The sequence below is a fragment of the Mycteria americana genome, chromosome 10 (genome assembly GCF_035582795.1).
Source record: "Mycteria americana isolate JAX WOST 10 ecotype Jacksonville Zoo and Gardens chromosome 10, USCA_MyAme_1.0, whole genome shotgun sequence".
NCBI classification, from domain to species: domain Eukaryota; kingdom Metazoa; phylum Chordata; class Aves; order Ciconiiformes; family Ciconiidae; genus Mycteria; species Mycteria americana.
The window spans coordinates 4,989,601-5,015,134 of record NC_134374.1 but is presented as its reverse complement, the minus strand read 5'-3'; the positions used below and the strand labels follow the sequence as shown (position 1 = coordinate 5,015,134).

Below are 25,534 nucleotides of genomic sequence, written 5' to 3'. Positions count from 1 at the left end.
TGATTGCACAAAATGAAAGAGAGACATCCCAAATCTCTGCAGAGTCTCCCTGCCCCTAGGGTTACTTTTGCATTAATTTCATTTCCAGGAATTGAGAATAGTTTCCTTAAAGGTGATCTGTGAAATTAAAGGTTTCTCCTTGCTTTAATGCAGTTAAGAGGCCAAAGCTTGTAGAGACTCAATGAAGTCCAATTTTTTTTCTCTGCTCCTGATGAAAGTGCTATTGCATTTGGTGAGACAGTCCCAAGTAATATCTACTGTTTACTCACTGTTATTTGCTATTGTCCGGGCAGAGTGTACTTACCTCCCCAACCTGCAAGAAATATGAAATTTGCCTCTGGCCCTTTAGATTTTATATTAAGCGATTTTTCTGTCTTTAGTGAAGAAAATTCTTTTTGTTGCTGCTCTCTCCTCGGTGCTGGAAGTGGCAGCAGTCTGGTCCTGCCATCTTGCAGCCTCCCCATCAGTACTTCTCTGGTTACTGTGAGATTTTTTTTGTTCTTCACCATATAGCTCAGCCAGAGACTCCCTGTCAGTCCTAACAGCCTGTCCATAACGTACAAGAAGTTGTTATTCTCCGCAGTGCCACGTGCTGTGTTTTGGGGTGTGTCTGTCTTCTAGTTGTGTGCACAGAGGTAATGTTTTCTGTCTGCTTGCCAGGTACGGTATCACAGGTGCATGCAGGTCTAAATCCTAAACCTGATTTTCTTGGGGATAAGACATGGAAGCTGCTGCTTCTTCTGTGCACAGGCTGGTCCAGTCAAACAGACCAGGGAGGCCAGGCCTGGAGATGTGGGTGTTGGTGGCGGGAGCAGTTCACCAGAGCCGCTGCTCATTTATAGTGCCAGAAATCTTCTTACCCTCAGATGATCCTGCCTTATTGTGGCAGCAGCTTTGTCTGCCTAGAGCTGTCACAGAGCTTTCCTGTGGCTGGGAGGGGGATGAGGAACAGGAGAAACATGGAATTAGGAGCAGCAGCAGGTTTTGGCAGTGGCTGGAGAAGGCCGGCTTGCCTGCGAATCCCAGCAAGTCTACTTCTAGCTCTGAAGTGAAAATACATGATAAAATCTGAGGCAGGGAGCACTTCATGCAGCCTCAGTGTTGTTTAACCCCAGCCGGCAACTAAGCCCCCCCTCCAGCCGCTCGCTCGCTCCCCCCCGGGGGGATGGGGGAGAGAATCAGAAGAGTAAAAGTGAGAAAACTCGTGGGTTGAGATAAAGACAGTTTAATAGGCAAAGCAAAAGCCGCACACGCAAGCAAAGCAAAACAAGGAATTCATTCACTGCTTCCCATGGGCAGGCAGGTGTTCAGCCATCTCCAGGAAAGCAGGGCTCCATCACGCCTAACGGTGACTTGGGAAGACAAACGCCATCACTGCGAACGTCCCCACTTCCTTCTTCTTCCCCAGCTTTATACGCTGAGCATGACGCCATACGGTGTGGAATGTCCCTGTGGTCAGTTGGGGTCAGCTGTCCCAGCTGTGTCCCCTCCCAGCTCCTTGTGCCCCCCCAGCCTCCTCGCTGGTGGGGTGGGGTGGGAAGAGAAAAGGCCTTGACTGTGTGTCAGCACTGCTCAGCAGGAACGAAAACATCCCTGTGCTATCAACACTGTTTCCAGCACAAATCCAAAACGCAGCCCCGTACTAGCTACTGTGAAGAAAATTAACTCTACCCCAGCCAAAACCAGCACACTCAGACAAGGGGAGGCAAGGCAAAGAGAAAGAGGAGGGCATGTTTTCTTCATTGTCTTTATGAGTGATCTCAACCAATATCATCCATGTTATTTTTCCAGGCATTTTTCACAGTTCTGGATTTTGTTTTGCTTTTTCCGTTTCCCCAGATGTTCTCTGCAATTGAGTAACCAAGGAGAGTAAATGCATAATTTCTTTACATCCCCAGTATTTACTTAGAGGGGTATTTACTTAGAGTATTTACTTATTTACTTCATATACCTGTACAGGCAGACACGCAGACATAGGCATGCAAAAACACGATGACTAAATACTGCAGGCTCAGAAATGGGCATCCACAGTGGAACTATTTCCACAGATACAAGCTGTCAGCCTACACATGTTCTGGCACCTGCCTAACTTTACTCAGACAGAAAACTTCATTATTTGCCATAAGGAATAGAGGCTTTTGAACCCAGGTATAATGCTTTTTAGAATGAGCTCTTGCATGCAGTGGCATGCCAGGAAAGGCTGCTGTGCTCTCATTCTGGTCTACAGGTGTTCTAGTCTGTAAGTGGCTCTGTGTTCCCATTTGCACTATGGTCCCTTCGGGTGCTTTTTATCCTGTGAGTTTATTTTAATTATCTTGCGTTGACCATTGGCTATCTCTGCAGTTACAGAACTACTGAAGTGATCTCTCATTATGCAATTTGGTGGATGCATAATTATGAAATTATAGTGTGTAATTTATTATTTTGAGACAGGCCTATGATAAAATCCACAGCTGCTTCTTTCTCTAGGAAACCTTTTTTTTAACTTTAAAGGTTCAGCAGGAGGTTCCACAAAGCAGGTGAGGGGCTGTGATTGCCTGGCAAGAGTGCACGTCACATCAGTGCCGGGGCACAAGAGGCCAGAGCGGGTGGCTCCTGGGCAGACAGCACAGATGGCACGCAGAGACTAGGGCAATTATTTCTAGCCAGAGGGTGTGAAGGCCTGCAGGATGTGCATAGGCAGTGTGCAACCTTGCTGTGCGTGGGCACCTTGCACTCCTGCACGTGGGTCAGTCGCTGGTCTGATCCTTCCAGTGCTATTGCATCTTTGGTGCGTGCAGCACCAGCACAAGGCGCTGCTGTCCGCCCCCTCGGTCCCAGCCATGAACAGGATGGGGAACAGCTCTGCTATCCCATGCAATCAGAGAATTTATCTGTCTTAAAAATAGCCCAGGTAAATATTACACCAGAAGTGGTTTTGCACTTCCCTAGCAAATGGCTGCAGGGTTGCCTTCCACGCTGCCTGTTTCTGCCCCACCAACATCAGGTAGGGCAGGGAGGAGGGTACGGCAGGGGTCAGTGATCGCTGTATTTTTCTAGCAATCAGTATGGTTTATCTCAGCTCTGACATATCTTTCTGCATGTGGGTCTTAATGCAGGTTTAGCAAGCAGATTGGTGTAGAATTCATTACAGAAGCTAGGCTGTTACTGCATTCAGGTTTTGATAGAGGAATGGAAATGTGAAACATCTTTTCGATGAAACAAAGGAAGCTGATAAAGTATGTCCTGTGAATTGAATGTTAATGCTATTACAGGGCAAATACTTGAAGGATTGAGATGTTCTATTGAGAGCAGATCTGATCACAGGCTTTTAAGTGAATACAGTGCCTTTTAATTCCCATCTTATTTCCATTTAGAAGTAATTAAATGACTTTCAGATTCAAATGTGAATTATTTTGTGGTGATTTAGATTTTCACACAGACAAGGTATGAAAGTATCCTATTTTTTATTGTATCTACATTTTAACAGAAATTTATAATAAAATGGAAATGTTGCTTTTTATAGAAGCTTTAGGTATTACTCAAGAACTCTTTACAGTTGAGATTTTCAGCTCCTAACATTAGCAGCTATGCTTTAACCAGCCTCATACAATTAAACATGATTAGAAGACAGAGCTAATTTTAAAAAATACATATTTAATTGACAAGAAAATCTATCAAAATCTTTTAAATAAAACTTTTATTCTTGGTTTGTGAAATGCTGTCTTATCAATATGGACTTGCCCATGGAAATGCATGGATACTGGTGGAAATGCCAGAGTATTGGCAAAAGTGAGTGCATTACAGGAACAGCCAGGAGGCTGATCATTCATGCAGTCACCTCGGGGACTGAAGTTCTCATCTCCAATTAGCTATTTGCCCTTTCTACCAGACCACTGCTGCTTCTGTTTTGCTGTCTCCTATTCTGACGTTTATTCAGTGTTTTGGGAAAGAAAGATCAGGATTTGCTTATAGATTAGAAGCAGTTTTGGACAAAAACTGTTTCCTCCTACTTTCCTGCCAGATTGAATTGCTATTTTCTGATTATCCCTAAATAATTGCAATTTTAAAGAATGGAAAATGGACATGAATTATGTTTGACCCAAACTCTCAGTCTCGGCTTGCACGCTGTACGCACGTCAGCCCTTAGGGTATCCCTTGGTGTCATAGCCTAAATCGTTTCAAGGTCTGAGAATCATTCCGTTTAATGCTGTTGTCACAGGTGATTAACATCATGAGCATCTCCCCATTGCAGTGTTTCATTATCCACTCTCAGCAGTGGAAGGGGAATTGCCTCGTGCCACCCCTGCTCTGGGTCGGATGCATCTTTGAGCGCTCTGCATGGCTGAGCTGGCTGCTCCCCACACAGCTCAGAGGTATGTGGAAAGGGACAAATGCCTTCTACTGTGAATTGCAGTGTAAATCACCACAAAATCACACTGGTGATTTACCAGTGTAAATCACCACAAAATCTAAATCACCACAAAATAAATCACCACCAATACAGGAGCCCGTTGCATATGTCCTCTAGCTTGTGTGTACAGTAGTGCAGGGCAGGGGTATTATGTCCCCTGGAAAATGAATTAGCGAGTCCCTTACTGGTGTTGGATGACAACAGGACAAAGATTTTACCAGAGTCCAGAAATCTCAGTAACTCAACACAGTTCTCAGTTATCAGAGTAAACCTTGCCCTCTCTTCAACACTTTGAGTGAATATTTAAAAATGTGAAGCAACCAATTAATTAGGAAGAAGACTCCTCTATGGCTGGATATTTCTTTTCTTGCAGCATATTTCTCCCTAATCTTAGGCACTATTTTGTTGTCTTTCATACCTCTTGATTGCATCTTGTTATCATCTTGTCTTGATTGGCTTTGTGGCTCGTTACACAAAAAGGGTGCTAATCTTTGTTAATTAGTTACTTATTAGAGTCAATTGAGATTTGTAGCACAAGAAGCGAGCTGTATTTCTGATGATAAATAATTGGCTGCCAAGGAATTCTTAGCGTGAAATCGTGTCAGTATAAGTGATGATACTTTAATATTTTATGTGGTTTTGTATGTGTTTACTACAGTACTTCTTGGTTCTTCCAGCTGCTGTTCACAAGACTTCTTTTTTTGTCCTGCAGTTGTGTTACTAGTTTGAACATAGCTTACCTTTCCAAGATATTTCTTTCCATATTACATTCTATGATTTCATTACTTCGTTGCTAGAGAGCTATTTTGTTCAGAAAATTGTCTTCTGTAAATGGCAGAAAGTACTTTTATTGCTTTTCACACTTGTCTTTATTCTGTCCTGGTTTTTGCTGTGTCATAGGATTGGATATTAGAAGGTCTTTGGAGAGCATTAACACCTGAAATGTTTTCTGGAGAACTGGTAATAGGAAATGGGATGTGAGGTTGTAGCACTACTTTAAATCAGTGGGGATGCTCCTGTATTTCACCAAAAATCCAAGTCATTGCTCTGTACCTGGTCCCATGTTGACCAAGGTCCCATGTTGTGGTATCACTCACAGCTCACCTCAGGTGCTGCTCCTGGCTCAGGAGGAAGAACCCATGGGAACTGAGTGTAAGGAGTAAACCCCCTCTGTGCTTGCCTGGCTCTGGGACATACCCCAGAAGATGAGGCTGAACCCAAACCAAGCCTTTTGCCTGACTTTCTGGTATGACACGGTGCTTTTCCTGGGAGACAGACATATGCTTTACAGCATTAATCCATATCAAAACAAACAAAACCTTAGGAGATGGAGCATTTTGAGACTGGTGTTCCCACCCTGCTCTGCTACAGCTCTGATGCTCCTTTCTCTTCTGTAAAATGGGAATACAGACACCCTTGGGAGTATAGTGATGAACTGAACTGTAGAGAAGTTGAGTCTCAGTTTTTTGGCCAGCGCTAGTGGAGAATTGTCTCAGGCCAGAGTGGGCACTTCTGCCGCAGGGCTTCCCTGTCCTGATATGTTTGTATAGTTGCCTTTGTAGGCAACTATTGTTGTACGCTCATTAAACCAAGCAACAGGAACAAGCAGAGGGGGAGAATGTATGTGTAACCTCTTACTGAGTTTTTAGTCTATTTGTAGCCTAAATACTTATATCTATTTGTTTTGAGAACACACAGGGCTCAGTGAGATGCCAAATGTCCCTGCTGCTGTGTCACGGTCAGCAGGGTTGTGTGGAAGTGTGGGATTTCCCTGTGTGCACCTCCCTGATGGAGCCAGGCACAGCCTCTCGCAGCACCCTGCCTTGGCATAGTGCATTCATTTTAGTAGGACTCCTCATAATTATGTAGATTACTGCTTTGCAGAAGGGTTGGAGATATTCTTGATATCCTGATCTGGGAGATATGCAGATCTTGGTGAGAGCTTTGATTTAACATGTTTCTTTTCCCAAGGAAGAAGCAGAGAGAGCATAGTATGGGTAGTCTTACATATTAAGGGTGGTTTGCCGCATGAAAGAGAAGTGGGGCAAAAAGCCTGAAAAAAGGAAGAGAGAAATGTCAGTTTCAGCTATACTTGGTTAAGAAATCCTTGGGTTCTATGTTCCTCTCAAGTACTGTAATGTTTTGTGTATCATTAACAGACATTTTGCAGAGCAGAGCAGAAAAGTCAGTCAATTATTTTAGTCCCAAGCTAGTAGTTTAGCTAGCTTACTGCTTGTTTTCTGTTTCCTTACATTACGGATGGAGCCTAGACATCCCCCCCCCTACTTTATGATCTGCTTTTTATTGTCCAGCAGTATATTAATTTTATAAAACTACCAGAAAATTTCTTCTGTTCAAATAACACCCATAGAAAAATTATTATTGTGACTCTCCCCAGAATCACATTTATTTTGAAGATTGCTTTGAAATGGTGGAGGGGCATTCTGGAGCAGGTTAACTCTATTAAGTTATATAGCTGGACTTTCTAATTTTACAGAAAGGTCAGATCTCTCTCTTGCTAAAATCCTATGGGACTTTTTCCTTCAAGGGGCTGCAGCTTCAGTTCTGCATATTGACCCCTAGCTGCTTGTTCTCTAAACAGTAGGATTTATCTAAGTAAATATTGAAGTTCAAAGACGGGCATATGGGAATCATTTTTGGTATCCACAGGGTGTGCTTGCTTCAGTACAGTTGCTCCGGTATTCCCATCCCTGAATTGCACTCATTTATCCGTTGTGTACCTGCATGAGGGAGGACACGTACCAGTCAGATGCTGACACCCCTCCGCAGGCAAGTGTGTCGGCAGCAGTGTGGGCTGTGCTACAGCTTTGCGATTAGTTCATATGGCAAAGCATTTTTAAAAGCTTCCACTGTACCTGCAATTGATATTGATCACATTGTGTACAAATCTGTAGAGCCTTGTGATACAAAATCCATCCTAACTTTAATCATAAAATTCCGTTCTTTCACTGCACAGTACATAACCTGGTTTGTACCAATTTATCAGTCTTTCAGCTTACCTTTCTGTCTCTAATCTCTCTAATATACTGTGTGAACCATGGTCTGGTCATGGAGCTTTACATCACAGTTTGTAAGTTTTACCATTTCTTTCGAGCAATATAATTTCACAAAAAACAGATTTTAAAAAACAGGAATACAAGAAATCAAGCTTATAAACAGGCTAACCTCTGGGCATTCTCTTTTACTGTGTGGTGGTCAGAACTCATCTGCAAAATAATGCTGTGTTATTTCTCAAGGATATGTACCAAAGTCTAAAATAGTTTCGGTATTTGAATTACTGAAGAATCACAGTACGTATCAAAACTATTTTTTGCTTTTGAGATGCTGCATGCAAAGTGATGCAGATTTAAATAGTGTATAAGGTATTTTGACAATGAAATATTTTTTAAGACATAAACTGAATGTTTGTGAGTTATGAGCTTTATCCTCAGTAGTCAGAATAATGCATTTATTCCCATTAGTGCAAAAGAACTCATAAATCAGAGTGGCAAGATACGGCGCTCACAAATGCTCACATGTATGCAGGTGCATGTACTCTTCCTGCTCTCAACTGAATAGTTGTGTTTAGTTCATTATCTTAAACCATGCTGGTGAAAATCAGCGTAGCTCCCATTACAGTCTAGTGAGATAAGCTGCTTGGCTCAAGCTGACTCTCTAGCCCATAGTGATAAATAAGTCGTGAATCTTATGGTCTTGAATTTTGTACTAATAGGGCAATTTGTGGCAATTTCTCAAAGATTATTTCTGTGCTACAAGTTGGAAGTCCCTAACTGAATGAAGATAGAACCCGGTGTGGGCATACTGACTCTTTCCAGTGCTGAATATTCCAGTTGCGTGTGCTCTGGTGAGTGCTGTTGCTGCTGGAGCACAGAATTTCAAATAAAATGAAAAAAGAAAAAAAAAAAAAGGAAAATCAGTGTGGAGTAGCCAGTATTTTGGAGAAATATATACAATACCTGTGCTTTTTAAGCTCTCTGAAGCTTTCTGTGAGATGCCTTCAGTAACCAGGTTTTCAAAGTGAGACAAACCTCTGGCACTGAGCAGCTTCAGCCAAACATGGAAAGTGCTGTGGAGGCAAACCAAGCCGTGGTTGGAGTAGGGTACTGCCTCCGTTCCCTGCGTGGTGTTCTTCTGCTGGTGCTTGCTGCACGAGTGTAACTTGCTGCAGTGTTTAACAGAAAATGTCACCGAAAGATCCTCTTAATCCAGGAGTGAGTGCTAATTAGTAGATTAACTTGTAGAATGGGCAGACAGCTGGTCCTCTGTATCCCTTCTGAGTCTCTTTTCTGTTCTGGACATGGATGTATGTGCATAAAATGAGCATTATATTTTAACATTTGAAGCAAAGGTGTCATCAAGGGACAACTCCTGTCAAAGGAAGACTCCTTATCTTAATGATTGCCTATCTAACAAGTTAAGAACATTTTTACAGTGAAACTAAAGAATTAAGCACAGTGTGGGACAAAGTCACAGTTTTGTAAAATAATAATAAAAAAAGATTATAAAAGAATACATTAGCACCTGTCATTTAAAAAATGATGAATCCTGAACTGAAGACTGTCGTGAATAAGATAAGGATGCAGCCCTCCAAGAAATACTTCAGGGGATTTCTTTTAATAAGACCTGAAAAATATGCCTTGGGCATAAGACCACAGAACAGAGGTTTGAAAGCCTCGAGCCAACTTTCTCTTTTGCCATTGTAATTTGACCCAGCTATTGTACTTAATCACTGCATATGAGGTAGCTACAAGTTCCCATCCCTCAGATAACTTTTTAGAAGTTCAATAATTGGAAAAGTTTCAGCTATTTCCCGTCATGGCTAAATGGTTGGAAAAATACAGTTCTCGAGCATTTCTAATGAAGACAGGCACTTAATTGGGAACCACCCATTCCCAGTTGTTTGTTAGTGGCATGTGAGGGGAAAAACAGATTTCAGAATATTAAGATGTTTCAGTGAGGTGCCTAAGGGAAGGTAGGGAACACTTGACATGCAGTGAACCCAAACTTACAGGAATCCGATACCCTCATCTCACTAAAAACTTAGGTAGTTTTGTGCCAGTGGGAGCTGAAAGTGCTTAGCCTTGTGTGAACAATCTCAGAGACTGCAATTTACTCCTGCACAGAGGGCTGCTGGAAAGGGCCTGGTGGTTACAGTGGATGCCAAGTTGAAAATGAGACAGCGGTGTGTTTGATTGCAAATAAGGCAAACCACACACCGAGATACATTGGGAGGGGTAAAGTCAGAAGATAATGGAAGAAGGCAATGCATGTCGATTCTGTCTTTGTTCTTGTTATGGGAGAATCAATGTTGACCTAAGGATTTTTGGGTTTTGATTAACAATATGTGTACTATCTGATTCTGAGCCTGCACTAGCTCAGTGGGAGTACTTTAGTTTGGGCTAAATACCTGAGCTCAGTTTGAGAATACTTGAGCTTTGCTTGTATAAAATGTATCAAGTATTATGGAACGGGCTTCCAAAGCACTTTCAGACGGTGACTCCATGTCACCTTGAATATCTTATTGTAATATTGAAGAAAAGGTTGGATCAACACTTGTCAGGAAAGCAGTGGTAGTAGATGATTGTTGAAGATGGAGCTGATCCTCCCTTGCATTAGGGGAATGGTAAAGATGGTCTTTATGGGTACCTTGCCATTTTCTGTCAAAGAGAGTTGTCGGCCCTCAGTAAAACGTAGCAATGCTAATATATCTAGCTGCTTTTATTTCTCTGTCTGTCATTAGTTCTACTCTTGAGACCCTTTCAAGCACTAAAGGTCCCTGAAGCACAAGGAGAACTCCACCATATATGAAGATTTGGCAGTGTGTGTGTGTGCAATCTGTGATCGCATCAGTCTCCTTTAATTCTTCATAATAGTCAGTATACTGATTTGCCCAGTTATTTGGCAGTTAGAATTGTGACCAACAGTTGTACAGTTGATTTTAATGTACCTTGTTCTTAGAAATTTGAACATCCTGTTAGTTGTTTACAGTGGGATCCTTTGAAAAAGTTGCAGATTAATGTACCTTTTTATTGTAAAAATCTTACTAACAGGAATAACATCCGAATGCACAGTTTGTTGAGAGTCAATAATGTCATTCTCCATACTGTCCTCAGGCAAGCAAATGACATTTTGAAATATTAGATTTTAAAATGTATGAAAGACCCTGCACCCAAAGTATTGCAGAAAATCAAAAACATTGTCTGTTACATTAATGTCTTGATTCTGGACTCTGAGAAACTATTTTATGAAATTTACAGCTGCAGTTCTCCTGCATGCAGACAATCATGATATATTAAAAAGTTCATGGAAATAGACAGACTCTGTGTGAACCTTCAAAACAAACCCAAAAGGATTATGAGACCGAGTTTGGCTGGATAACACATTAATCATCTTTTGGAAGTTATTGTTTAACAGTAGTATGCAGGATAGTCTCTTAGAATTTAAGTCAAACAATATTTAAAGAGGCATTTGTTTATTTATTTGCAGTTTCACTAGGGGAGGCAACACTTATGGAAGGCACTTCTGAAATTGTGAGGTTTTTTCATTCTGAGTTTTGTCCTGTGCCTGTGAGAGATGGTTAGAGATAGCAGAATGATACCTTCTGGATATTTTTAGTCTTATGCTGGTGTGTAATATTGTGTTTACACCAACCATTGGAAAGGTCACTTTATAAATTGGCATAAAGTTGCACACTGTCACAGCTAATAGGGTGGCTGTTATTGGATATTACGTTTCTTCAGTCTTCCACCTATTCTGTCATTCTAAAACAAAGCCATTGAGGGAATTCATGTTTGTCTTATGCTTTGAGTTAAAATATATGCATTTGAACGATGTGAGTTTCCTCAGTTCAGTAACATCTCTCATCTGTGGGGTTGAAGAGCATCTAAGCCAACTACAAATTATGTTGTATATCATGCTATAACACATACTATGGTGTGCCTAAGAGCCCACCAGAAAGGGTGGGCTCCACTCAAACTGTTTTCATGGGATAGTTTTACTCTGCCTTACGTAGCTGCGTTCTCCATTGGTCTGCAGGGAGGTCATACTGCAATGTGCACCTGAACTTTGCCATTTTAAATGGCTTGAGAGAATGCCTCCCTCCTGAGTGCTTGTGTTTGTGGAGCCTCAGGATGACAGTGAGGAACTGTGAGAAACCAAGATGAAGAGACAGCCTTTCACATAGCAGTTGCACACAAATGGGAAGAAAAGCAGGACATGCACTTTAGTTTTTCAGTTTTGTAGCCTTCATATTGACAATATTCCAGTTTTCCTCCCTCCTGCGTGTGAAATACTTTGAACTCAAGGAAATGCATTGCATCCTCGTGCTATAGAAAATATTTGCTCAGCCCTGGACTCAGTTGTTTGCTTTTTAAGATTTGAACATATCATGGTTATCTCACCCACTTTTGTGGTAGATCCTTGAAATAAAAACTTCCTTATGGTTCAGGCTTATAGAACTCTGGTGTAGATCAGTGCATCTTGTCTTCAAACTTGACAAAACTTTTACCATTTGGATTCCTCAGACTAGAATTAACATCAGGGAATGCAGATACCTCCGTCCTGGACAGATGTAGAAAACAGTAAAAATACTGATTACAGTCCTCAGAAGGAATCCTTTCTCCACTCATTTTGTTAGTCTCAGAATAAAAGCTAGATTCTAAAAGGGACCTCAATGTAAAATGGAAAGGAACTTAGGCCACATTACAAGCAGGCTTCAGATTTTGTGTAAATCTAAGAATGTTGGAGGCTGCTAGCTGGGCTTTGCTTAAAAACAAGTTTTCACATAGCTTTGCAATTGCTCATGAAATGAAAATGGAAACCACTGCCTGCTGACCAGTATGGATGCACAGTTCAGGGCTGCACAGTGGAAATCTGTTGGGGCTAAGATGTTTCCTCCTTTCGCCTTTATCTTCTTCTGTCCCTTGACTGTGTTCAGGTCTGAAATTCACATTTAGTTTGGAATATTGCAGCAGCTCATGTGCACTGTATAATTAGGGATTCCCAGCTCCATGGCCTGATGCTCATTATACTGCATGCAATGTTCTTTGTCAAAAGGGCAAGAAGGGGCATGTGCTCAATATGGATGAAGCTATCTGTACGAAAGGAGCTTCTAAGTCTGTATCTGCACCCGTGAAGGAGGAGGCTATTTGGTAGACACAGCTGAATTTTGGCTAAGTCAAAATGTTCACTTGTCTGCATGTTCCCCATATGCTGGTGAACAAACATCAGCATAATCAAGCATGAAATAAGAGCCCCGATTCTCAGATGAAAGAGTGAAGGCGGATTTGCATTCGTCACCCACACAGGCATATCACTATGGAGTTTGATCCTTATCTCCGAGATACTGCAGAATATGTACAAAAGCTCTGCAAACCGTTGTGCTGCCGATTCCTGCACAGACCTTAAGGACTCGTTCTCTGCGTGCCCACGTAAATCAGCACAGGGACTGTGCAGTGCTCTCTTTCCAGCACAGGGATAGGTGAGTGACATATTTTAGTAATTTTTACAGTATCCAAAAGGCAAGGCTACTGTGTGATACACTTCCACTCAGGAGGCATTAGTTTTTGCCGCAGAATTATGTTTCTTAAAGGAAAACGTTAGTTCGTGGCTGTGTCACATAAGCAAATGCAGGTATTAGAATTGCTCCCCACTTTGTTTTTTGGGTTTTTTTTTTTCCTGTTTGAGTGTGTTTTCTTTCTCAGTGGAAATCCCATTTAGCCTAAACTTTTCTTTTTCCCAAAGTATAACCTAAAGTTAAACTCTTTTGCTTATGCTGCTTTTTTTGCAATGGTTTTAAGCTGAAGTTAACCTTCCTATTAGCATTTTAATGGAAAAAGAGATTCTACCACTTAGCAAGAAGTTTTGTCTGCTTTCAAATAGCAACATGGTAAAGGTATGAAATGCTGCTTTACAGTGTTTGCAAATTCCTTCTTTTTCTACAGCAAGACTCTTTTCTCTTTATTGATATAAGTAAGAACAGCATTTGGCAGGGACTTCCCAGGTCATCTGTATCAGTCATTTCCTTTATAACCACATCAAATATTTCCCATTATAAGTTAGTCAGTCTTGTTTTAAATGAAATTGAGGTATTTTGCCCCTGCTTTCTTTAGTCAAAGCCTATTCTAAATGCTAGCTTTTCTGGTGGTTAAAATACCTCTTCATAGCTTAAATGAATTCATGGTCAATTATAGCCACTTGTTCCAGTGCCAATAATGTCCTTTAGCTGAAACATTGTTTTTTTAAATGAAGATGACTTTCCAAGTAGGATTTTGTTGCCATAGTCCTTCCTTACAAACGTTCCCATTGTGTGACACTGTATGGGGAGCCCCTTCCTTAGTGGGGATCTGAAAGTGGGTCAGGGCATTGTGTGCTTAAGTAAATAATATTAAATGTACTGTCAGCTTTCCAAAGGTACTGCAGGGTCTTTCTAACACCCTCCCAAAATAGTGGAGGTTAAGCCGTGTGAAAATTGAAGGGCAAGCAGTAGATTTGTTATACAGGCAAGAATTATTTATTAAAAGTTCCCAAGACAATAAAGACTTTAAAATAAGGGTTATAATAATAGCTTTACTCCTGCCTTGCTAGGGTTTCTATTAGATGTTAATTCTATTATTAAAAATTAAAGTTGTTTTATTTATGATCCTGTTTTCTTAGAAGACGCCTATTGATCAAAACAGGCCTTGCCTTATTAAAAATTCAGAGCATTATCCAGATCAGTTGTCAAGCTGGATATATTAAACCAGAATATGTTTTAACACTAGCAGGTACAAAGTGATGTGCCCAGCAAGAAGGGGAGCCAGGCACAGGTACCAAGTATATCCTGAAAACCCGAAGCACCTTCAGGGGCCCAGGGGTGAGAGCACGTTGTGGGCTGTGCCGATGGAGCCACAGTGGTTCCTGGGTGCGTGACCAGGGCAGTTGTTGGCAGGAAGAGGCTGGTGAGAAGAGCCTGTGGAAAGAGCTTTGTATTGAGAGAACTTAATTTCTCGACCGATAAAAGTACTGGGAAGGTGCCTTTCTGATGGTGTATTTGGTGCTTTCACATAGAAGGGCTCACTGACCGTCACTGAAAAAGACAAAACAGAAGCTAGAAGGTGCCAAGTGAAGCCAGACAGGTTCGTACAGGACACACGACTGGAGCGAAGTGTCTAGGTGAATGTGACGGTGCTGTCCCCGTCCCCTGGCCTCTCCTGGCTGGAGGGGGAAGACGAGCATCAGCATGTGCCAGCCCCTGAGCTCCGGCAAAGTGTGGCATCTTCAATGTGCACTTACATGGAGATAGTATGAGTGTGTTGGCTTTTTACTATGCTGGCTGGAAGACCAGTTGATAGAAAGCTACATTTTTCTTGTAAATTGCTTGAATAATGGTGTATTTGGGGAAAATATTGGATCTTGCACACAGGTATCTGATGAGGCTATGTTAAAAGACAGAAACCTCCATCTGCTATATGAGAGCAGTTCAGCGTAAGTGTCAGAACAGCAGGTCATCAGGGCTTTGGTGACTGAAATGGGCCCAGAGTTATTTGTATTCTTTTATTGAAAGCAAGGTCTAGAAAGCTGCTGTCCTGAAGAATCAGAATTTGAATACAGGAGGATTTCCAACCAAAAGATGAATATTGGATCAGTAAATTAAATTTGGTTATAAGAGGATAAACATACATTGTCAGGCACTACACCTCTTCCTATTCCTCCTGTTTTGGGATTGGGGGGGTTGGTGATATTGTATTATGTTAACATAAAAGTGTTTTGTGAGGCAGGGTGACTGTACCTGAGATTACCCACTCTTACAGAGGAGAAAGTAGCTGGTAATGTAATGTATTTTCTGGTTTGGATAAACCATTTTGTTTGGACAGACAGATTGCAGATTTTCCAAATTGCCTTTCCTTCCTTTTAAACAAAAAATCATGAAGAGAACAAAACCACCAAGACCATCCATTAGGGTCTTGAGATCACCCTCACTGGAAAGTTAGATGGTTTGATGATGATGATGATGATGATAATAATAATTTGAAGTTATGCCATATTTAATATCCATAAAAAGAATTTCAGAAAATGGTGATATCTTTGCCCATTCTGCTATTCAATGGTATCAATTTTGTCCAGTTTTCCAAATGATTCATTCTGAAGAAGACATTTACAGGTTGTTGTTTTTTATGTATGTTCTATTAAAGGATTGTAACCACAGGCAGGTACCCCAAATTCTCACATATAAAACTGTCATTTTCATTTGAAATAGCTCAAAAGTACCATCTCAACCACTCGATTCAGCCCAAGTTCATCTTTCTTGGGGTCAGGATTTTGACCTACGAAGCTGGCAATTGTCTCCTAAGTTGTACTTGTTTGATTTGTCTGCATTCAGGAAGCAAAATTAGAAACATGTAACATGACGTCGTTGTGGATCATTTACACAAGAGGAATGCTGTTAGTATAGGAGTGCAAGGTAACTGGTGTTTGCCAGCTGCTGCTCTTTGACTCTGCTGTGCTAACAGACTGTTGACTTTGTGTATATGTAATGATTTTTTCAAAGAATCAGTGATCATTGAGGCAGCAATAATTGGCACCGGGGAAACCTTTTAGAAAGCCTTCCCTAGCAGTTAGGTTGTGATGATTTTCACTGGTTTTTGAATAGCTAGAAAATGTGCTAATTTTCAGTTGTGTAGTAACAATTAAAAATGCTGTAGAGACTTGGAGGAGTGGGCTTAATGTTGGGCAAGATCTTGACAAGTGGGCAGTGTGTACTGATGAGGCTGAGAATGAACTATTGTCTCAGGCTAACTGGGAAGTGGAAGAATAGGAGGCCTTGTTTGTAAAGAAAAAGCAGCAGGAGGAGAAAAATTCACAGCAAAAGTCATTGTAATGAACTGAGAATGGAAGTACATGGTACAAAATGGCCAACCTGGATTATTTAGGAGCCAAACATCCTACCATGGTGTTCAGCAAGAAGCACTGGGCTTCAAAATGAAGATCCGCTAGATCCAAAGCCCAGGCTTGGGATGTTACCAGTTTAAGGGTATGTTGGGTTCTGTGCATGCATAACATACAAGGGACATCTGGAAATGTTTCATCTGACTGGGGGATTATATTTACTTATCATTTGCAAGCCTGTCCATCATCGTTATTTGCCACTTAGGGCATCACAGCCCCCAGGCACAGAAGCCAGTGTCATTGATTACAGCTGGTGCACACCAGGGTCAAGAGCATTGCACTGAAAATATTCCTCAACCAGCTTGCAGTAGTTCAGTGTCTGGGATGACTATGGAGAGCTGCTGACCGGAGCCCTCAGTAGGGAGAACATTAATGCAGTTTTCATCAGCTGTGCGGGCCTTGTACCTGCCTGCCATCCTTTCTAGCACCAAGACTGGATACCACTTCTCAAGAAGCATTCAAACCAGTGCAGGCTGGAGATGACAGGCACTCTGATGAATTTTGGATCCCTCTGTCAAGATCCAAGTGGAAAAGGGTTCCACAGATGTGTCCTTTTAGCAAACAGGCATAGACATTTAAATAAAATGCTGAGCTTTCCTAGTGAAGGTGAACGTGATTTTGACCATCCTTGTGACCTTACACTTTCATGTGAGAGAGGGACAGATGGTTTATGACATGCTCATAGCTCGTGAGTGACACAAGCTGACGTTTCATTCTGCTTCTGCTCATTCTGTTTGGTTCACAGAGGAATCAACAAGCAGAAAGTAATAGCTTACATTGGGGAGAGATTGTGGATCTTTTCTGATGACCCTGTCTTGTGTGTTCCTACCTGTCACCCAGATTTACAGCAGAGCCAGGATGGGTTAATTTCCTACCTGTCCCCAGATCCTTTGACAAAGCGTTGTACAGCATTGTTGGGACTAGTTCTGTTCAAAGTAATGGCCTCCTTTACCCCATATAAATGGGCATTATGACTTTTGTGTGATCTTGTAAGGGAAATAACACTAATGAAGAGGAGAATGGCGAGTCTGTTTTTCCTTAGTCGTGCCATGCTAGTATGTCATGCTGGTATAGCTAGTGTGACATGCTAGTGTCAGAGTCAAACTCCTGCTGCATATGGGTTTATTATAAATGTGCCATTTACAATAGCTTGACCTGGGATTTTGCACACGCATCTTTCAGCCTGGGAGTAGTCATGTGCTTGCTCACATTTTGGAAGCTGGTGATTTATAAATTTCAAATGTGCAAAAGAATTAAAGGAAACTGAGAGAGTCACCATTTGGGTGCCCCACACATTTCAGCAGCACATGAAGTGCGTGTCTAGCCCAGCCAGATCTTTGCAGAACAGAGAAGTGATGTATGCTCATGCTAAATGTCAAGCATATGCAATGGCTGCAGGTCTTTGAGCTAAGGCTCAACCGAAGACTAGTCTTAGGAGTAGGATAGAGTTAGGACACAGACAAAGCCTAATGCTCTAGTTGGAGTGGGGCTGAGGAGGGGCTGCCAAAGGAAAATAGACCATTCTTCTGGAGCTTCCATCAGAAACTTTCTTGCCAGAGCTGGAGCTTTGTCCTTCAGTGTGTGCCGATGACTCCTTTCTCACAGAGACCATGTTCTGCACAATGCTACGTGGCAGGCAGTTTTGGCTGACATTGGCTCACAAGCTGGTTTTGTTGCTTATTTTCTATACCAAGTCCATGGAAGCTGCAGTTGCAGCTGCCATTTCATTCGAGCTGGTATGAGTGTGGAGCAACCCTGTGACATGGTGTTCTGTTTTTTTTTAGAAAGAAATTATCTGTTAAGTGGTATCACTAAGTAGAGATAGGAAGTGCTCCTCTTTGTTCCAGTCTCAAAATACTACTGCAGTTGTCTTACTCCTGCTTCCCCTGGCCATAGCTTTAACACATAGTGGAGCAGAAGTTCACCCATCTACCTTAAATTTTGGTATAAAACAGGTTGTATGTTTGGGTAAGTGAACAAGGAACTCTCAAACTGTATCTCTTTGTGCATTTTTTCCATCTTCTCTTTCAGTTCAGGCAATACCTCAGATCTGTTTGTCTGTTGTATAGGTTTGGATTTCAGCATTGAGTTTTCTTGAACCTCATTCACATAAGTATCATATCTTGCAAGACATCCAATCTTGAACAGCTCTTCTGTTGCCTTATAGGCCTTAGTCTGCTAACCCAAAGGAGGCCTACTTGTGCAGGAACAGACGGTTCACCTAAGAAAGAATACCTACAGCTGAGTTCTTCGAGGGATGCGATATTCATCCTTTGAAAGCTGTGGCATGGGAGATACAGATAGTAGCTTGGTTTTCTCCAGATTCCTCCAGAATTTCAGGGGGTTTTAGAAAAACCAAAAGTAAAAGTTAAGTCTCTAGCTGCTGCAGCTGTGAAAGAAGCTTTCAAAACTAACATGAGTTTAAATTAGGAAGTTTTATCTGCCTGAAGCTGAAGCTTGAAAATGTAAGAGACATTTCAGTCAATTCAGTTGCTTAATGAAATAATGAAAGCATCATATGAAATTATGCAAAACCAGGGGAAATTCAATATCCTGAAACCCTACACTCAGATTAATCAAATTAATGGCAAGGTATAAAAGGACACGTTTGGGAGATTATGTAGAAACTCAGCTGTGTAGAGTTTTAAGAGCCTTGGAAAGAGAAGATGAGCCTTTGCTAAGTGCTGTATGGCAATTTTCTCAGTACAGTAGTTAAATATAATATTTTGGGGGAAAGAAGTGATGTGATTTTTTTTTCTTTTTTTTTTGCCTACCAACCTCCTCAACACATTTGTTTTCGATTGGAGGAAGTTAAATATGCTTCAAAGATATTGTCTTAATTTTCTGAAGAAAAATATATAACTATGTTTCATATAGGAAAAATGTCACACCAAGGTGTTCCTATTTGGGGAGAAGTATATTACTCTTTCTTTCTTTTTTTTTTTTCCATCTAAAACTGAATTTGACATTAATTTACAAACAGTTTCAGGCAACCAATAACACATTCCTTTTCCTTCATAAACCATTTGTCTGAAAAAATTAACTGGGCTCCTACCTTGAATATTTGAGAACTGCTCAGTGTTCAGTGTGAAAATGTAATTGGAATCTCCTAGTTTCTGCTTCTTCTTACTATCATATTTTAAATAGAACAAACAATATGTAGAAGTGAAAAAAGAAAGGAATTAAAACCTGAGAGGTGTGAGATCTGAGAAAGGATGTAATACACCCAAAACTTGTAATTAAATTTATGAATTAAAAAAAATGTGCTTGCCAAGAGTAGCAGCAAAAATGAACACTAAGAATCAGATACCTTACTGCCAAACTATTACCCCCAAAATTTGGGAACTTGGAATTCAGGTGCCAAATTTACCTTCCTGTGTGACAGGCTGCTGTGCCAGCAGAGTCATCCCACACCACAGAAAGCTGAGAGAGTCTAAAACCATAAAGGATCAAGATAAATAGCAGCATGACGATAGTCAGCCCAAAGCTTCTGCTTGCCCTAAATGTGCTTGCTTGTGAGACTGCAGCCTCATGTCTCAAAGGAAACATCTCCCGATGAAATTTACTTCACTGGAGGGATTCACACTGGAAAGTTTCCTGATCTGAGGGTTTTTCCCTGCTCTTAAAACCGTGCAGCAGTCCAGAATGCAGTAATTAATACGAGACTAGGCCTTTACCTAGGGCATGAGGAAAGCACTGCTTCATTGGTGGTGGAAAGCTTGCTCCCGTAAGGGCATCTTGTCAAAGCCCACATCTCACGTCTCAGTTTCCTGTACAGAGAGTCCCTCGAGGAAATGCTCCATCTCCAAATCTGTATGCTTATCTCAGTGCATCTCTGACAGTCCCCATGTACTTGTACTTGTACTGTACGTGCCTCTCCTATTCTCACCTAGGATCCCTCTTACTTCTTTCCCAAAGGAGACATTTCAGTGTGTGATATTGGTAAATCATCTTTCTAAGAGGCAGAGGGAAATGGAAAGGAGGAGGAAGGGGGCTTGCGTGCCGTTAGAGAGATGGAAGGAGCACACTCCATTGTGGTGTTTGCTCCCACAGTAGTGCAGATTTGCAGGTTTTGAGCATTCGCCGGTGGGTGCCACTCGCCCTGATCCAGATTTCCCCAATATGCTGACACAGCAGAGATAAGCACCAGACAGAAACACGTGTTCCTCTGAAAAGACTTCATCAAAGCCTGTTTGTTATGACTAACAGTGATCAGTGTACAAAAGAGACAGTGACATCTCTTGAGTTAAGATAACGTGAGGAGAGAGAGAGAATGAGCAAGTTTCCTCAGATGCAGCCTAAGCTCCTACCAAGCCAGTTTGCCTGCCCTGGCCAGCTCAGCTGGGTCACGGTAAAGAGCATCTGCCTCAGCCACCATGATCAAGGCGAGCACAGAGACTCCTGACCCCAAGCTGCCTGCTTCTCTCATGACTCGCCTCAGCGTCTGTTAAGTCAGGTTCTTTAGCCTACAAAATACGGCTGCAGAATAATCCTTGTTGGTTCGTTTCCATTTCAAGTAAGCATAAATCCCATTGCTAAGTCCTCTGTCGTAGTGCTGTGGGCATTGTGCTGCGGGGGACTGGGTCTCGGGGAGAGCTCTGATTGCCTCAGAGGTAGTTTGCGTGTTATTAAAGGAAATGTCAGGCTGCCAGCCAAAGATGGAGAGATGGTAGTTTGTGATAGACATGTTTGTAAAATCTGGGAGGAAAATATTGGGGAGGAAGATCGGGGGAGAAAATTTGCTCTGTTAGACATCTGTGCATTGAAAATGACAACATTTAATATTACTAGCTGGATAATGTATCATGTATTAAATTAATGTATCGTATTATGGGGTGCATTTATACAGCAATTTGGCACTCTTGGTGAAGTCTTTGTGTTGAGAAGTAATAAAGAAAATTCTAGTGTAAAATATGCTACCTTCAACATTAATAAAACATGCCATACTTTAAAGGGCCTGATCCTGTTCATATCCACAGAAATGGAAACTTTGCCATTGACTTCCACGGAAGCAAGGTCATCTACAAAATGATCAATTAAATAGGATTCCAAGAATGATTTACTGTCCCCACGATATTCATTTTCACCCCATTAGTGTTCCTTTTCCTTAGTGTGACCTTCAGTCTTGCATAGTGAAATGCTTATTGCTCCAAACCATGACATAACATGATGAGAATACAACTGATAAAGCAATGATCTGAATCAAACAAGATAGTACCACTGCGCAGGAACTTTTTGTGCGGTACAGTGGACTCCTGGCTCACACCTTGTAGTGGCTTTGGACACCCTGGCAGTGTAAAACCTGTATAATTCTAACAAATTAGTTAATGTGTAGGTTTGAGGAATCGAAATATCTTTTATAAGATCCATTTGATTGCTGATAATTTTTAAAGTACTTCAATGACTAAACTATAGCATCCAGACATATATTTTCTGGGGAGGGGGGATTACTGTTGGTTTGCTTTTCCAAACAAAAATACCTAGCTTTGGATCTATCAGACAAATGGAGAACAAAGGGCTAATCCCAGTGGAACAGGAATTCAGTTGTGAACCATCTATATTACAGACCTTGGAAATCTTGACTTGCAGTTTCCATTGAAAAATAGAGATGTTTCATGTAGTGACAGTTGATATACTATACTGTATTTTCTTTTTCTATTGCTGTTGGAATTGTATATTTAGTGAATTAGTCGTGATTGATGATAGCGTTTTAAGGACTTGCTAGTTCTTCCTGGGAAAAGATGGCATATTTTAACTATATTAATGGTTTGAGACTTAAGGATAGCACCATATATTTTTGTAATCTTTCAGCAGGGAAGCCACAATTTATACAAATGGATTCACTCTGTCTTTAGCTCAAGCAACTCTGACAAAAGATGTCATTTGAAGTAATGTTGCTCATCATTCATAGACGCAAAAGCTTAAGGCTCCATTGCTTTGATATGAAACTGCGTTGGAGTTTTCAACTCCTTGCAAGATCAGTATATGGTGTTAATGATAGTTTAACTGTTTTATGCAGCTCCAGATTAGACTGCTTTTGAACAAAAAGGTGCTTATTTACCAACAGAAAGAGATATGTAGGAGGAGAAAAAAAAGCATTCCAGCCACAACTCAGAATTCCCTAAATGTCAGCTCTGGAGCAGTTAAAAAATAGTGCTACCATGTGTTCAGCCAAAATTACCTCCTTACAGTACAGTATATTAGATCCCTTTACAGCACCTTGGTAAGGAAGCACATCATTGCAGAATAATACCAAGGGCTGGGAGAGGTCTCTGACTTTTACTTTGGTGTATTAGCTGAAATGGAGCCCAATCCTGCAGTTGCATTTGAATACTCCCTTTTGTTGTGAGATCAGTAATGCGTGTATAGGGACCCATCTCTGGATGGGTAATAGTCAACAAAAGCATGGTACAAAAAGCAGTCTTTAGACACAATCTGAGAATAATAACAGATTAAGACAGACGTTCTGCCTTAAAAGCGTATCTAACATTACTGCTGCACTGTGGTTTTGCTTCTGTCATCCAACCCTTTTACAATGCCGCTATGCTTTTAGTACTAAAAAAACCCCAAACAACAACCAAACAAACCCCAGCCCTTCCTTTCTCTATTTAATCCACTGGTTCCGTAAAAAGCAATGATATCATATAGTTTGTAGATAAGTGATAGATCTTTATATAGTGCCTATTTTACAAGTGTGCTGACACACAAAGATTTTCTTTAATTATTCATTAAAATCTGGGAGAGAAAGTGATAATATTTCCCACTGTAATCCTGTATTTATATTATCTCCATATTACCCTGTTAAAATACTTTGTTCTGTAATTATTAATCCAAATATTGTTCACCTCCTGAGAAACTGTCATGCTCTTTAGCTATGCATCTCACATCTTTCAGTTTAAAATGTTGCCTTACGTTTCTAGAAAACAGACCTTAGAATTTAAGTAAAAGACATGATGAACAAGACATAATCTTTTTTCCTGTAATAAATAAAACATGGTTGATAACTATTGTGCATCAGAAAGAGTTGATGGACATGTATATGTTAATGAGAACTGTACATGGTGCATAATACATCTTAAAGCAGACAACAAAATGGAGAAGAATTTTCAAATGGGGGTAGGTGGCAGGTAAAACAATCGCATGTACCCGGGGCAGGTTATCACACTCACCGTATGATGAACGTTTCCTACACTGCCACTACTGAGTTTGTGCTCAGCTTCTCCATCAGCCAGTCATCCCATCCTTTGGGATTGAAGTATTATAGATGGTTAGAAATTTATATTTTTTTATTTGGGAGGAAATTTGTGGGGTTTTTCCTCAGATTTTGCTTTCATTTTACATTGGAACAAAAGCCAAAATTCTCAAAATTCTCCTCATAAAGGCACATCTGAAGAATGCCACTTGAGAATACTGTTTCAGAAAGAAATGGATGTTTCAGGGTGGCAGTAATGGAAAATTTGGGGGAGATCTTTTTAAAATTACTTACTTTGTTGCTTGAACATTCCATGAGCTGGGGCAGTAGTACTACATAATCATAGATAAGATATAAAATGGCAGTTAAAATAGTATGTTGAGTTTCATTTGAATGATGTAGTTTAAATGTAATGGCAATTACTACCTAGAACAGATTGAATCGTCTTGTTCTCTTGTTGAAAATGTCAAAGCAAAATCTTAAATTGCTTCAACACATGACAAACAGAAGACACTTTCAACAGGAAAATGAAGTGTCAAGCAGGTTCGTTACAACAAGCTGACACAATTTCATGAGAAATTTCTCAGAAATTACATTCCTGGTGCAAAACTTGTATCTGGCTGCTGGAAAAAAGCAGCAGAAAACCTAAAAGCTGAGTAATAAGTGTCCTCTCAGAACAGCAGAGAAATGTAGAAGCTGAGGAAAGTGATCTCTGTTTTGAGCTCCTTCACCACCAGTGTCCCAGTGACTGAGGGGTAGGAGCAGTGATTTCTGTCCCGGCAGTCGGATGGAGAAATTGTGGGAGAACAGAAAACCCCTCTCCAAGAGCCTGCATATGTGCAAGTAGTTCAGGCAGAGGCAGGCAGAGTATCTGGGTATTTGGGCAGCCCATCAGTATCGTGTCCATGCACCGTTCACAGAGAGCTTGTACTGTCTTGTCCACCAAGGCTGGGGGGAGCGAGTTCCCCTTCCCATGCACTTGGTGTGTATAGCCCTGGCTGAGGGGACACTTGGCACTGATTTGTTAATGAAAATAAGGTGGGTTCCTCTCCCTCTCCCTCTCCTTTTCCTCCTTTTTTTCTGCTTGATGTTTTTTGGCTCTTTCCATTGTTTTTTTCTATTTTTTTCCTGATTTAAAGATTATCTTCATCTTTTAATAAAGGATGGAGGAAATATACTGAAGGATTAAATCCTTATCTGCAGCCATTTGGAGTGCCTGTGGGACTGTTTAATCTCACATTTCAGGGGATTTGGAAGCTAGGCCCTCCTGCAGTTTCTGCTGCATACAGTATAACCTGTGCCCAAATTGACCTGTGGGACAGGTACAATCCATCGCTTACTCTGCTGTCAAGTTTATTTTATGCTCCTTTGATATAAATTCCTGGTGTGTTGACAGCCTGCTTAGCAATGGTCACATAGACTGAAAACAAGTATAGTCCCAAAGACATTTTTTTGGCCATGGCATCACCCTTTTTCATTGCTTTTAGTGTTGCCACAAGGTCTTTGAATTGTTTTGCTGGGAAGTTAATTTGTTCCTCTCAACTGTGCTGTGTGTCACTGGGCTTGTTAGCGGCGCTGCACAGAGATGCACCAGTGGGCACTGGAATGGCATTTGTCCTCGTGCCTTTTGTACATATAGCTCTCTATGCAGCCTTTAGTCACATTCCCCTTGGAGGTTTGCTTGCCATTCTTTGTGTCTCCACTGAGCATTAAACATTCTCAAGTAATATGTTAGTCTTAAAATATTACATGTTTATTGTTGAGTCATTGCCTCCTGTAAACCTGATGCATGGGGGTGAGAGTGTGCCCACTGACTTAGGATGCAAATCATTTATCTGGAGCTTGTTTTACCAAAGCTGTGAAGTTTCCCATAGCATCTTTCTCTGAGGCAGTGCTTTGCGCATGTTTGTATTTTTGTGAAAAAGAAATTGCATTCTCGGATCAGAAAACTGCCCTGTGTTTGATAGTAGCTGATAATGAAAGTCTCGGGTCCCACGCTGATG

At 41.1% G+C, this 25,534-nt stretch overlaps 1 protein-coding gene across 1 annotated transcript in view; it reads left to right on the top strand.

Moving 5' to 3' along the window:
• IL1RAPL2 (interleukin 1 receptor accessory protein like 2) overlaps positions 1–25,534 on the top strand; it is a 384,679-nt gene that overhangs the window by 234,489 nt on the left and 124,656 nt on the right. The window lies entirely within an intron of this gene.